Raw genomic sequence first — 12,112 nt, forward strand, 5'->3', positions numbered from 1 at the left:
AGCTTTTTTTTTTTATTTTTAGACTTGTTGCTCATCGTGTGGTGGCAGGGTAAAAAATAGGACAGGTAGTTGTGACGGAAACGGGAGGAACAAGCCCAAGATGGTGTACCCTCTCTGCTGATCAGTGAAGCATCACTAAATAAAAAGACAAGATCTTCATTAGAGGTCCCATGAGTCTCCAATCGGAGCTCCTATCCCCTCATGAGGCCTCTCTAATACGTCTAAATTATATATTCAAATAGTAGTAATTATATTAACATTACCCTCTGCATTTATTTTAACCATAACATTAAGTTGTGGAAGCTGCAGTTCTTTTTTTATTTTACTATTAACTGGTAATGTGAAGGAAATACAGGCCAGAAGATGAAATGTTAGCTGCTAACGCTGGGGTATGTAAGTTTTATAAAAAAATATTTTTATTAACCTTTCCATGCATACTGACTGCAGTGGACAGCTTTTTAAAAGCCATTCTGGTGGATTTTTATGTTATAAATTCACAAGACCACTGAAGTAGCCACTAGTGTGTCATATAATACACTGCCAACTACTGGCCACTCACTGCAACTGCAAGAACATTTTTGTTAAATCCGAGATGTCAGAGAGACAAAAAAACACCAACTCAAGAATATCCGGTTCTTAATTTCTACTCTTGCAGGTAAAAAATATGCATATATTGTGATATCACGTAACCTCTAGAGACTAATACTACTGATGCATTTTTCAAAATTACAGCTGGTCACCTAGAAATAAATCCTAGAACTATTTTTCTTACAAAATTGTTTTCCCACATTTTTTTAGGCCTTAAGAAAACACTTTGGAAAAAACTGCATTGTACCTTCTACTTTGACTTGGGTAATTTTATTATGAAGTTTTAAATCGCTACTTTTACATGAGTAAAATTTCTGTTTGCTCTACCTACTGTTGAAAAACAAACATGTTTTAACCAAAAAGTCACAAGAAACACACACAAACCTGCAGTTCATGTCAAAAGGGGGGAAAAATTATTTTGTCTGATTTTGATATTAATATAAATTATTTTGTTCTTAAAATACCAATATTTCCACATAGCCAGTGATGGCATAATTACTTTGAAAAAGTAACTTTAATCGGATTACTGATTACTCCTTGAAAACGTGACTTAGATTACTGATTACTTGATTTGGAAAATAACTAAGTTACAATAAAGTAACTTTTTTAAGCGCTCCACCACCTATGAAAATAACATTGATCTTTGCCAATACTTAATTGTAAGCTATTTTATAATGGTAACATCAACAATGTGTCTCCACCTATAAGGTTGAACTAAAGGGGAGATTGTTTAAAGGTTACAACGGTACAAAAAACACTTTAGTAATTTGTGTATTCCATTATTGTCTGGAAAACTTTAAGAAGGGTTTTAGATTTCCCCCCTGCTGCCCCCGGCTTCCAGGTTCTGCGTTACGGCCCTGCCTTTGTTGTCACAGCGCACCTCACAGAGCTCCTCCTGCAGCTCCACAACTCACATGTCCCGCTGCACAGATTTGTGACATTCATCGTAACATTAATGATTATAATGGCGTTTAGTTGCAGAACTTTACGGACTCGTTCATTGGCTGTTTTCACGTTTATTGCGCTGTTCATATTAGTCTCGATGTTTGCAGTTTTCTGGAGCGCAACGTGAAGCTCGAAGACACTCACAGCAAATATATTAACTTGATATTAACAAAGACACAGCGGGACGGATCATCCATGATGGACAAGGAGAGTCTGACTAAAACTAACTGGATGTCAGACAAATTCTGGGGGTTTTCTCGGCTTATTTCCGAGCCCAAATGAGCAACTTCACCTTCAAAAACAAACCCAAACTCATTAAATTTGATAGCGAATTTATATTTAAAACAAGCCCAAAGCCGATAAATAATAATCGGACTTGGCGAGCGAAACTCAACAAACTGCGCATCTCCCTCCATTGTTGCAGATAACTGTCGCATAGAAACGGCGATCAAGACACGTAGAGGAAATAAAATTAAAATAGTAACGCACAGTAACTCGATAAGTAACTGTAGTCTGACTACTGGATTTGAAATAGCAACACGTTAGATTACTCGTTACTGAAAAAAGTGGTTCGACGTCAGTAACGCGTTACTTTGTAACTGATGGTCTGATCAGGATGTCTGATGTCAGACTTGTTCCTCCTGTTTCCGTCTGATGTCAGACATCCTGATAAATATCCAGGATGTCTGATCCTTTTGTCAGGACATAGTGAAAAAGAAATTATTTAAAAGTTTTTATGTGTCTTATAACAGCCACCTACCCTCGTTTCAATGTTATATTGATTTAAGACAGTTATCTGAACGTTTGTCTGCGGCTAGAAATGCTTTTCTCTCCAGGTGTGGCATACTGAAGAGATTAAATGAGTGGGTAGAAACTGGACTTTCCTGTAAAGCGCTCTCTCTTAGATTACATGCTTTTACCTCTAATCGCTGTTTGGAAAGAAAGTGAAGTGGCATGAAATTACCGGGGTCAGACGGTCCACAGCAGGGCTTCAGAAAGTCACTTCTGCTTCACTCTGACTGCGTGATGGCCATGTTGTGCCGAGGTTAAATAACTTTAACAGCATGTCAAAAGCTTTGGCACCAGTCCGTTTAAAGAAAGGGGGTTCAAAGTGGGGCGCGGGGGCCATTTGCGGCTCCTGGACTGATTTTATTCAAGAAAAACTACAACTTTCAAATTAAAATCTACTTACAAAAATGTTGGATGTGATAAACTTTTCCATGTTTTATGCTTTCCTTCTGTTGTTATTGTAAATAGGACCACATCTACTACAACTACTCATTGACTGAAATACTAAAATACAATTTAATTTCTGCATTAAGGTTCCGATTCATTAATGAACCTCCACTGCTCGTCTGTCACATTTCATTCCAACTTCTCCTTCAACATATGTTTGTAAACCAGGCCAACTTCTTTCAAAGTAATTAATTGTGTGGGGACTTGGCAGCATGAATTTAATTTTTCAGTGCTCTCTCAGTGCTGTTTGCCAACTTAGTTTGGTATCTTTCCAGAAAATGATCAGTTTTGCTTATTTGGTGACAAAGTCATTTTTATATATTTAAAAAATGGTTTAATTGTACTCCAAAACCAGCTGTATTACAAAATTATTTACTGTCAATATGTTTTGTTTTTCTTTTTTCTGAATATTGGAAACATTTCTACACTGTAAAACATTTGAGCCGCATTTAGTTGTGTCTACTATCTTTTACTCTTTAACTCAAATACATTTATCCAGTTTTAGGTTTTGAACCTAAATGTGAGTTTGTGAAAGATAAACTCACAGCAGTAAGTTGTTAACTTTTTATTAATTTAGTCAAACCTCCAAGAGTTGAATAAACCAGAGTTTTTAGGTTAACACTTAAAAAAACTGAAAGAAGAAAAAGACAGCAGTGTGAACTATTTCCCAGAATGCTTAGCGGCATGTTTTTGTCTCCTGAGATGGAAGTGCGTTACATTGATCTGACTCTTGTGTTTTATGAAGGCAAATGTTCATTTTAATGCAATTCTCAGTTAGCAAAGCTTGAGGATAATGTCCTGTTCACACTAAATGTTTCTGAGCTGAATTCATTGGGATGTTTGATAAAATTTATTATCAGATCACAAATTTTGTTCCTGCAGTTTGAAACAAGAATTAAAATTATTCTAAAGTAAAATAAGAATTTATTTTAACTTGATATGGTGAGTAAAATAATAGAGAAATGTGGCTCTTTATCTGGGTGAGGGAAAATTTTTTAAGTTAAAACTCAATTCAAGATTAATGAAGTCAAAAAACAATGTGTTGTCATGAACTTTAATTTCTGAGTTAAAACCAAAACAATTTTCCTGTTGACTTAAATTGCATTTTCCAAGCAGCAGGTGGACTTTCATTTTCAAGTTAAACCACATTTAAATGTTTTATAGCGTAGTGTTACAAGGTCAAATTAGTCAAACTTTTCCTCTCAAATGATGCCTGAATAATTAGAGCATTTTATGCAGAAACATTACAGGTCAGTGGAATGGGATGGTCGGGCAGATTTTCCATTTCTAAACTCTGAGCTTTCAGTCTCACTTCACGGCTGCACTGGGAGTTTTTCAGGGACCTTGAATTGTGGGGAAACATTTCTTTCAAGAATTTATTTTCTATGCAAGTGCGCCCAGAGGCTGCGACAGCATGAACGCGCACCGGTGTTGCCCTGTCGTGTGTTGTCATGACAACAGCTGGTGAGCTCAGGTGGGCTATGAGTCTCACATAACTGACCCGGTCACCTGCCAGACCTGACACCGTCCAGCAGAAATCAGAGACACAAGAAGAAGAGATGGGTCTTTTGTTGGTTTATGTGCCGCCACCAGCAAATTATTTCCATCTTATTTCAGTCATGCAAGAGTCATGGTTGCAAAGATAAAATAGGAGCTGACAGATACAATTTTTCACATATCTGTAAAATTACGAGAATAAAGATCAGATAATATGAGAATAAAGTTGCAGTATTACAAGAAAAAAAAATCATAATATTAAGAGAATAGTTGTATGAGAATAAAATCAAAATAATATAATAGAGTCACAATAATACGTCAATAAAGTCATAATATTATGAGAATGACATCAAAATATTTTATACGAATACAGGCATAAAATTACAAGAATAAAGTTGAAATAATATGAGAATAAAATTGTAAAAAATATGAGAATAAAGGTGAAATAATAAGAAAATAAAGTTGAAATAATATAAAAATTAAGTCATATTACAAGAATAATGTTCTATGAGAATAAAGTCATAATAATATGACAATTCTCATAATACTGTGATTTAATTCTTTTATTTGTGTTTTTATTGAACTAGCATGGCCTTAATACTGTCATTGTGTTTTTTTAATCAGATGATTACAGTTATTTGTTTGCTTCCGCACAAATAAGCACACAAAATTGATAAAAGATTAATTTTATTGAATTAATTTTTTATTCCAGATTTTATTTATCTCATACTTTATATTTTCAAACTAAATGGTAGCAAGGCAAATTCCCAAAATTACAAAATAATTCTCTTTCACAAAACAACCAGGCAGACAGTTAGGCAACTGGAAATGTGACAAAGAAGGACGAGGACCTACATTTATTTTGCCAACATACACAATGAGGAGGTAAGTTTAGTCAAAATAAAGAATATCCGGGGTGCTGTGGTGGCGCAGGGGCAAAGTACAACCCACGTATTGAGGCCTTGGTTCTCGGGCCAGTGGTCCAAACTAAATGGTAGCAAGGCATTTAGGTTCGACTCCCGGCCTGGCGACATTTGCCGCATGTCTTCCCCTCATTCCTGTCAAACTACTTTCAAATAAAGGCCCCTAAAGCCAACAAAACCTTTAAAAAAAGAATATCCAAAACCAAAGCAGACCAGCTTTGGTAACCAGGTCACCATAACAACCATTACAGAATATACCCATCCCATCTGCGCTTCTGGTTGTTTCAGTAATGGGAGAAAAACTTTTTCTTTTCCACCATTACAAATTAATTCTGCTGGGAGTTCAAATGGAGCCATGCACTAGGTAGCTAGCTCATTTTGATGGCTAACTGGCTTGCTGTGATTCATAGCTTTGATAGCTTGCTTTGATAGGAACCTCGTTTGCTTCGATAGCTAACTGGCTGCTGCGATAAGTAGCTTTGAAAACTAGCTTTGATAGCTCCCTAGCTTACTTTGATAGCTAGCTTTGATAGATGGCTTTCATAAGTAGCTAGCTCGCTTTAATAGTTTACTGGCTTGCTGTAATAGCTAGTTTTGACATCTTGCTTTGATAGTAGGTAATGGACCTTACCAGAGGGGCCGCCTTTCATTGGCTGATGCCCGTTCTATTTTTAGCGCGGCTACCGTGCGTGGCCGATGTTCTGTCAGATAGCCATACATTGTCAGAATAGCATACATATGGTAAGAGCGCATGCGCACGCATGCGCATTCTGCAGGAGGTCCGCCATATTGAGAGGAGTCGTCAGCTTGTCATACGCGAGAAGAGACACAATAAAAAGTAACTAAATAAATTAAATTTAACGTCCTAAAACACGCCCTGTTTAAATTCACGTCCCCCACTTCCTTAATATTTTTGGGTTGGATAACATGTCTGCTAACTTGGATAGCATGTCGTGTATGAAAACGCAATTTTTACCCACACTGAAACTGGGGCAAAACCAGTGTTTCACTTTTGAAAAAAATCCTTATCTACGTCATGATTCTATGTTGCTGATTAAATAAAATCATATGGTAATGACAACGTATACATGTCTGAGCTAAGCGTATGACTATCTGACAACGTATGCTGAAACGTATGCAAACGTATGCTGATCTGACAGATATAGCCATCAGTTTGTCATACGCGTATGACGATCTGACAATGTATGGCTATCTGACAGAACACCGACTCACAAACACACGCTTCCCGTTAGCTAAGTACAGCATAATAGCAGTACTGATACAACTTCTACACCTTGAAGCCTGTCTGCTACACAGTCTCACGTTAGCTAAACAGATCAATATGCAATGTATACTGTATCTGACATACACTAAAGATTTTATTTTAGCAGAAAAGGCTTTGGACTAAACTGTTACTCGTGTTAGCCGCTCTAGCACCACGTACAGTGTATCAATGTAACGCTCAAACATTTGCCAACAGACTACAGGTTCACTTTGAGAGCTAACTGTGGAAGAGTTTTGCTATTTTTTTAACCAAAAAACCTGACCTCTTTTATTTAGTTTGTTGGTATTGTAAGCTTTTTAGCTTGCACCATGTAACTTGATCTTTCAGCAAAATTCCCATTTTCTTTGTTTATTAAAGAGCAGCTGCAGGTAATGTTTTGTCAATAAAAGAAAGAGAAATTCCAAGTTTTCTGGATCTCATCTTCTTCACATTGCACCAGTGTTTTACGAGTCTGTTTATGCCTCTTCTAGAAGCTTGGTACGTGTGTGAAATATAAAACTATTGATATCACATTAACAGGACAGTCATTATCATGACAGAGCTGTGTGTTTACATGGATCCGGTTTCTGTCTATGCTATCCAGAGGTCCACAGGCAAGAAACACACGGTGGCTCAAAAGGAGAAGAACTCGAGGCTGATTGTAAGGAGGTTTGGGCTGATTGAAAACTTGTCAGGAGGCTGATGACTGATTTAGTCCCGCTGGGAGAGAAAGCCCAGAGATATGGAATCAGAGCAGACAGGATTGCAGACGAGAGAAAAAAACAACCCTGTGAGCTATGGGAAACTAAAATTTTGACTGCACCAAAGTTTTACTTGAAGTGCAGTTTAGCAGAGTAGAGTTGAATAAATTAGTGTAAATCCTAATTATTGGATTATCCTAATTAATGAGAAAGAACAGCCGCCAGTTCTGCAGCTAAGCTGATCCACATTTGCCACACTGAGACAGAATTTGCCACTAGAGGTGCGACAACAAGTCAGGCTGACCAAGGAAGGGATACAACCGGAGTGTGAAGAGGAATTAATGTGATTAATCTGTTTAATTTTTTTGTTGCACTCAAATACAACACTTACATGATTATGTCAAATTTAGTTTCTCAATAAAGACAACTTTTTTATGTTGAGGAATAATAATAATCCTGTTTGAAACTTAGTGATTACAAAGGACATGTCACAAATATCCAATCCAAAATTCAAAATACAGATTTTTATGCATAAGCGAGGATCATAGCTCTGTGGATAGTTATACCTCCTGCTCTCGTCCTATGATCTATGACCAAACAACTTGTGACCACAGATACAGGAACAGAAAGGACTTTGCTTGGAAGAGGATCGTTGAGGAAGTTGGGAGTTATAACTTTAACTGTTTGAAAATCTTTCCCCTCATTTGAGCCATCCAAATCTGTCCAGCAAAAACATTGAGTCACGTTAAATAAATGCAATTATTTAGCCAAAATATGCAGGAGACGGTGGAAGAGTTTGAAGGACACATATGCCAAGGAGTTTCCTCTCATCATCCTCGGTTCGGTGCGACCACATCATTACACCTGCAACAAGTTTATAATCAGCCATTTTTTCTTGTTCAGTATTTAATCTTCAAACATCTCATTCTCAGTCACTCCTTGCTGGTTTCTCTTGTCTAATCCCATTTTCTCCTTATTTTTTGCTACTGGATTCCTGTTTTTGTTCTTCTCTGGCTCCTTGTATTCCCTGTGTGACTTGTTTTTTTTTTTTTTGGTCATTTTTCTTCATTAAAAGATGTAACATGATCCATGCTTCCAGCTCCAGTCTGGATTTTGATCCATCCAAAAACTCACAACATGTGATAATTTTTCCAACTTTGGTGACGAGCTCTGCGTTTTAGGTTTGGTGGTTGGTTTCCCTCTTGCCATCCCCCAAATATTTAATTTCCTATCATATTCAAACTGGGTCTCTGGCTTACCCACTTCAAAAACCTCAATGCAACTTTCAGCTGGAAGAAATTTGTTGGTTAAATAAAAGGTTACTTTAAATCTAAACATGCCATAGGACGTGAAAATATTAAGGCTTACCTGTTGGCAGTTTAATCAAGTAAATAATTTAGTGTGTTTGGTGACAGTCTTACTTTTCAGTGCTGCAATCAGCCATGGCGTTATTCCAAGTGCTAAAAAGAAAATCAAGCTGGAAAAACTAACTTCAGAAAGATGCACAGGCCTCTGACTGAAAGCTTCACTAATTAACATAATGGAGTGCAAATTATCTGTGATAATATTTTTTGCTGCTTTTGAACAGCAGACTTGTATTTTTTTTCCTCTTAGAAACCCTCCTAGCTTTGCATAAAAACTAATAAAAATGTCTGTTTGAATTGGTTTGGTTATTAGGAAACATTGCAGTCTGCCATTAGCAGGCAACAGCAGTTTAATTTTAAATTCTTGTAAAAGGCATTTGTTCAAGAACGACAAGCAGATCTTATTTTTGTTGCAGTCGATAAATAAACTACAGTTAATGAAAGGAATTATTCTTATTTATTATAACAGCTAATGGTGAATCTGGAAGATATTTAATCTTCCAGCTGCAATATTGGCGAATACAGGTGAACTAATGGGAATGAGGGAGTATGAAATTATTGTGACTCGGAAAAAGAGGCAACCAGATTGGCATGAAATGATCAGATCTGTTCTGCACAATCAGGCCTTTTCTGGTCACCTGACCGTTTATATTTCCTCTGGGTCTTATTTTCAGCTGTTTGCATAGTTTTTCTTTGCTGATGGAGGTGGGGGAGGTAATAGCTATGTTGCTGTGTGCGCCTCGAGACACAAATGTTCTGTATGCATCAAAACATTATTTTTAGGAAGTCCAATAACACCAGTTGTGGGTGTTTTTAGTCGGGGCGTCTCTGAGGTGCCGTTTCTGTGTTATGTGCCGGATTGTCCCCCATCTCTGCAAGGCCATTTTCTGTGGCATGTTCAATAAAGCAGAAATCTGGAAATAATATTGCACTGTCTCTTCTTTCCCCTGCCTCTCAGAAGAACCATCCTCATTAGAATTAAATTCTCACCGTTTCTTCCCTTTGCTGGTTGAACTTTGTTTTTCTCCATCTTCCTCTCACACTCTGTCAATTATCTCCTCAGAGCTTTTGCTGACTTGGGTGATTCATTCCCATCTCAGATTTAGATTGGTGGTGAAACGTGAGTGGCATCTCAGTCCCTGCGGCGGCTGGCTGGTCTCTGCTGAATACATTTTGAATCCACGCTGTTTCGTCTCTGCCTGTCATTTGAGAATGACTGAAAGAGACCTCGGTGGGTTTTAGACAAGGCAGAGTATGTAAGACCCCAAACTTACATAAAGCATCCAGATCTCAACCATTTTCAGAAAAATTATGCAACTTAACTTGGTCGACTTTGTCTCAATGTCAGGAACACTGAAGTACTGTGGAAGTATACAAGAATAAAGCTGCGTTCACACTGCAGCCTGAAGTGACCCAGATAAGTTTTTTTGTCAAATCTGATTTTTTTTTTGCGTGGTCATTCACACTTCCAAAAGCAGCTCTGGAAAATATTAAAATGATCAGTTTCTCTGCTTTGACTTTATATAAATACATGTTTGAGTAAAATGAACATTGTTCTTTTATTCGATGAACCACTGACAACATGTGTCCAAAGTGCCAAGCAAAATTTTTTTTATTTATTTGCAGAAAATGAGAAATGGTCAAAATAACAAACAAAAAAAGCAGAATGTTCAGACCTAAAATAATGCAAAAAACCCAAACAAACAGACAAGTTCATATTCATTTAGAAACAACAATACTAATATGTTAACTCGGGAAGAGTTCAGAAACCAATATTTGGGGGATGTTACGGTCCGTCCAGTAAACCACAGGGACAAAGGCATAAAAAGAATAAATTCTATTTATTTTCTTATTCTTCCAAAAAAAAGAACATCAAATTTCAAAATATGACAAAAATGGGCCCAAAAGAAAACAACTAAAGCATACCTAACTCAGGATAACAAACCCTAAAACTGACCTCACACAATGAACACACAGGGGAATTTAAACACAAAGGCTAGCCTACACACACAAGAAGGGGTGGGAGATGAGGCAAAGACAAACAATGTATAAACATAAACAATTAATTTAAACCAACATTTTAACTACAACACCATAACAAACACAAATCAAACCCAACATCAAAATATTTAAGGACTTATGCTATAACTAGAAAGAGGAAAGTTCTTTTAACATCAGGTCCCCTGCGTCCAGCAGCCTGATGGTTTGTTCCACTTCCTGGTTTACCTTTCAACCAGTCTTCTCCCTCAGCCAGTCCTTCAACTCAGCAAAACAAAATAATTAATAATTACCAAACAAAGGCGTTTACTAAATGTGTGCACCCATAATGCACACATTATGGGTGCACACAACCTAAAACAATAAACAAACAAATGAAATTATAAATGTATGGTATGAAAACATTTAAATAAATACTAACACTGGGTTAATTGTGGAGGAACCTCCACAGTGGAATAATTACAAACGACCTGAAAGTGTCCCGCATGCGAAGTAGAGGGTGCAATAACGGCACATTTACAGAGAGCACTCAGTGTTTTACCAACCACCAGAAAACATGGATGCTAAAACATGGATGCTAACGGTGGAGCATATTTTAGGGATTTTGAAGTTGTTATCCAAACTGCGTATCGGGACGCAGAATAGTAACTTTCATCGAGAATCAAAGACTTCCAGGTCAGATGACCGCGACCAGGCCGTTCAGATTCAGGTCACATAAAGATCAGATATGTACCGGACATCCAAGCGGCCTGGGTCAAAACAAATCCGACCTGTGTTGTTCAGACTGCTTGAAAAGACCAGAAACAGGATCAAATAAGGCACGAAAAAACAAAACAAAAACGCAGCCTAATATGAAGACTAATAATACTATTTCCACTGGCAGATTATGTTACTTATGTAACTATCAACGGGACTTCGCTGTTACCTAGCAACCACAGGTAACCCCAGGATGTCACCTAGCCTAGCAACCAAGTTCTAGTTCCACTGGCAGATTATGCCACTTATAACAAGACATTTTTCCCATGTTGTAAGTGAAATAATCTGCCAATGGAACAAGTACTTTTCACCAATATTAAGGAATTATTGACTTAAAACCACCAAATATATCTTGATGAAAGGTCATCTGTTAGTATGTATTATTTCACGTTTACTTGTACTAGAAACAAGATTAAAATATTTGGTAAGATTTGGTGTTTTTGCAGGTTACCAGTTTGCTCATGCTTCAGCTTTTCTTGCATATTATTAGCAACCAGGAGATTGATTACCTTTGAATATATATATTGATATTCAGCATCCCACCAAAGGGACAGAAGAGTTGATTTTTTCTTTTGATGAATACTGAGACTAATTCTCCCTGGACTATGGAAATTAAGGGTGAACCGATTGCTGTTTTCTAGCAGATTGTTGTTCCTTAAAAAGCCTGAAATGTCTGAAATGTGAGTTGATAACAGTGGGGTGACTATTAACTGCAGACATGACCTGGTGGGTCGATCTATCAGTCAGACGTTTCTAACGGGAGAGCAGGAGAGGACAGTGGCTGACTTTTAGACCTTTGCTGAGGCAAATCTGCTTCACATGTAAACACCAGCTGATCAC

Source organism: Gambusia affinis, linkage group LG08 (genome assembly GCF_019740435.1).
Source record: "Gambusia affinis linkage group LG08, SWU_Gaff_1.0, whole genome shotgun sequence".
NCBI lineage: Eukaryota > Metazoa > Chordata > Actinopteri > Cyprinodontiformes > Poeciliidae > Gambusia > Gambusia affinis.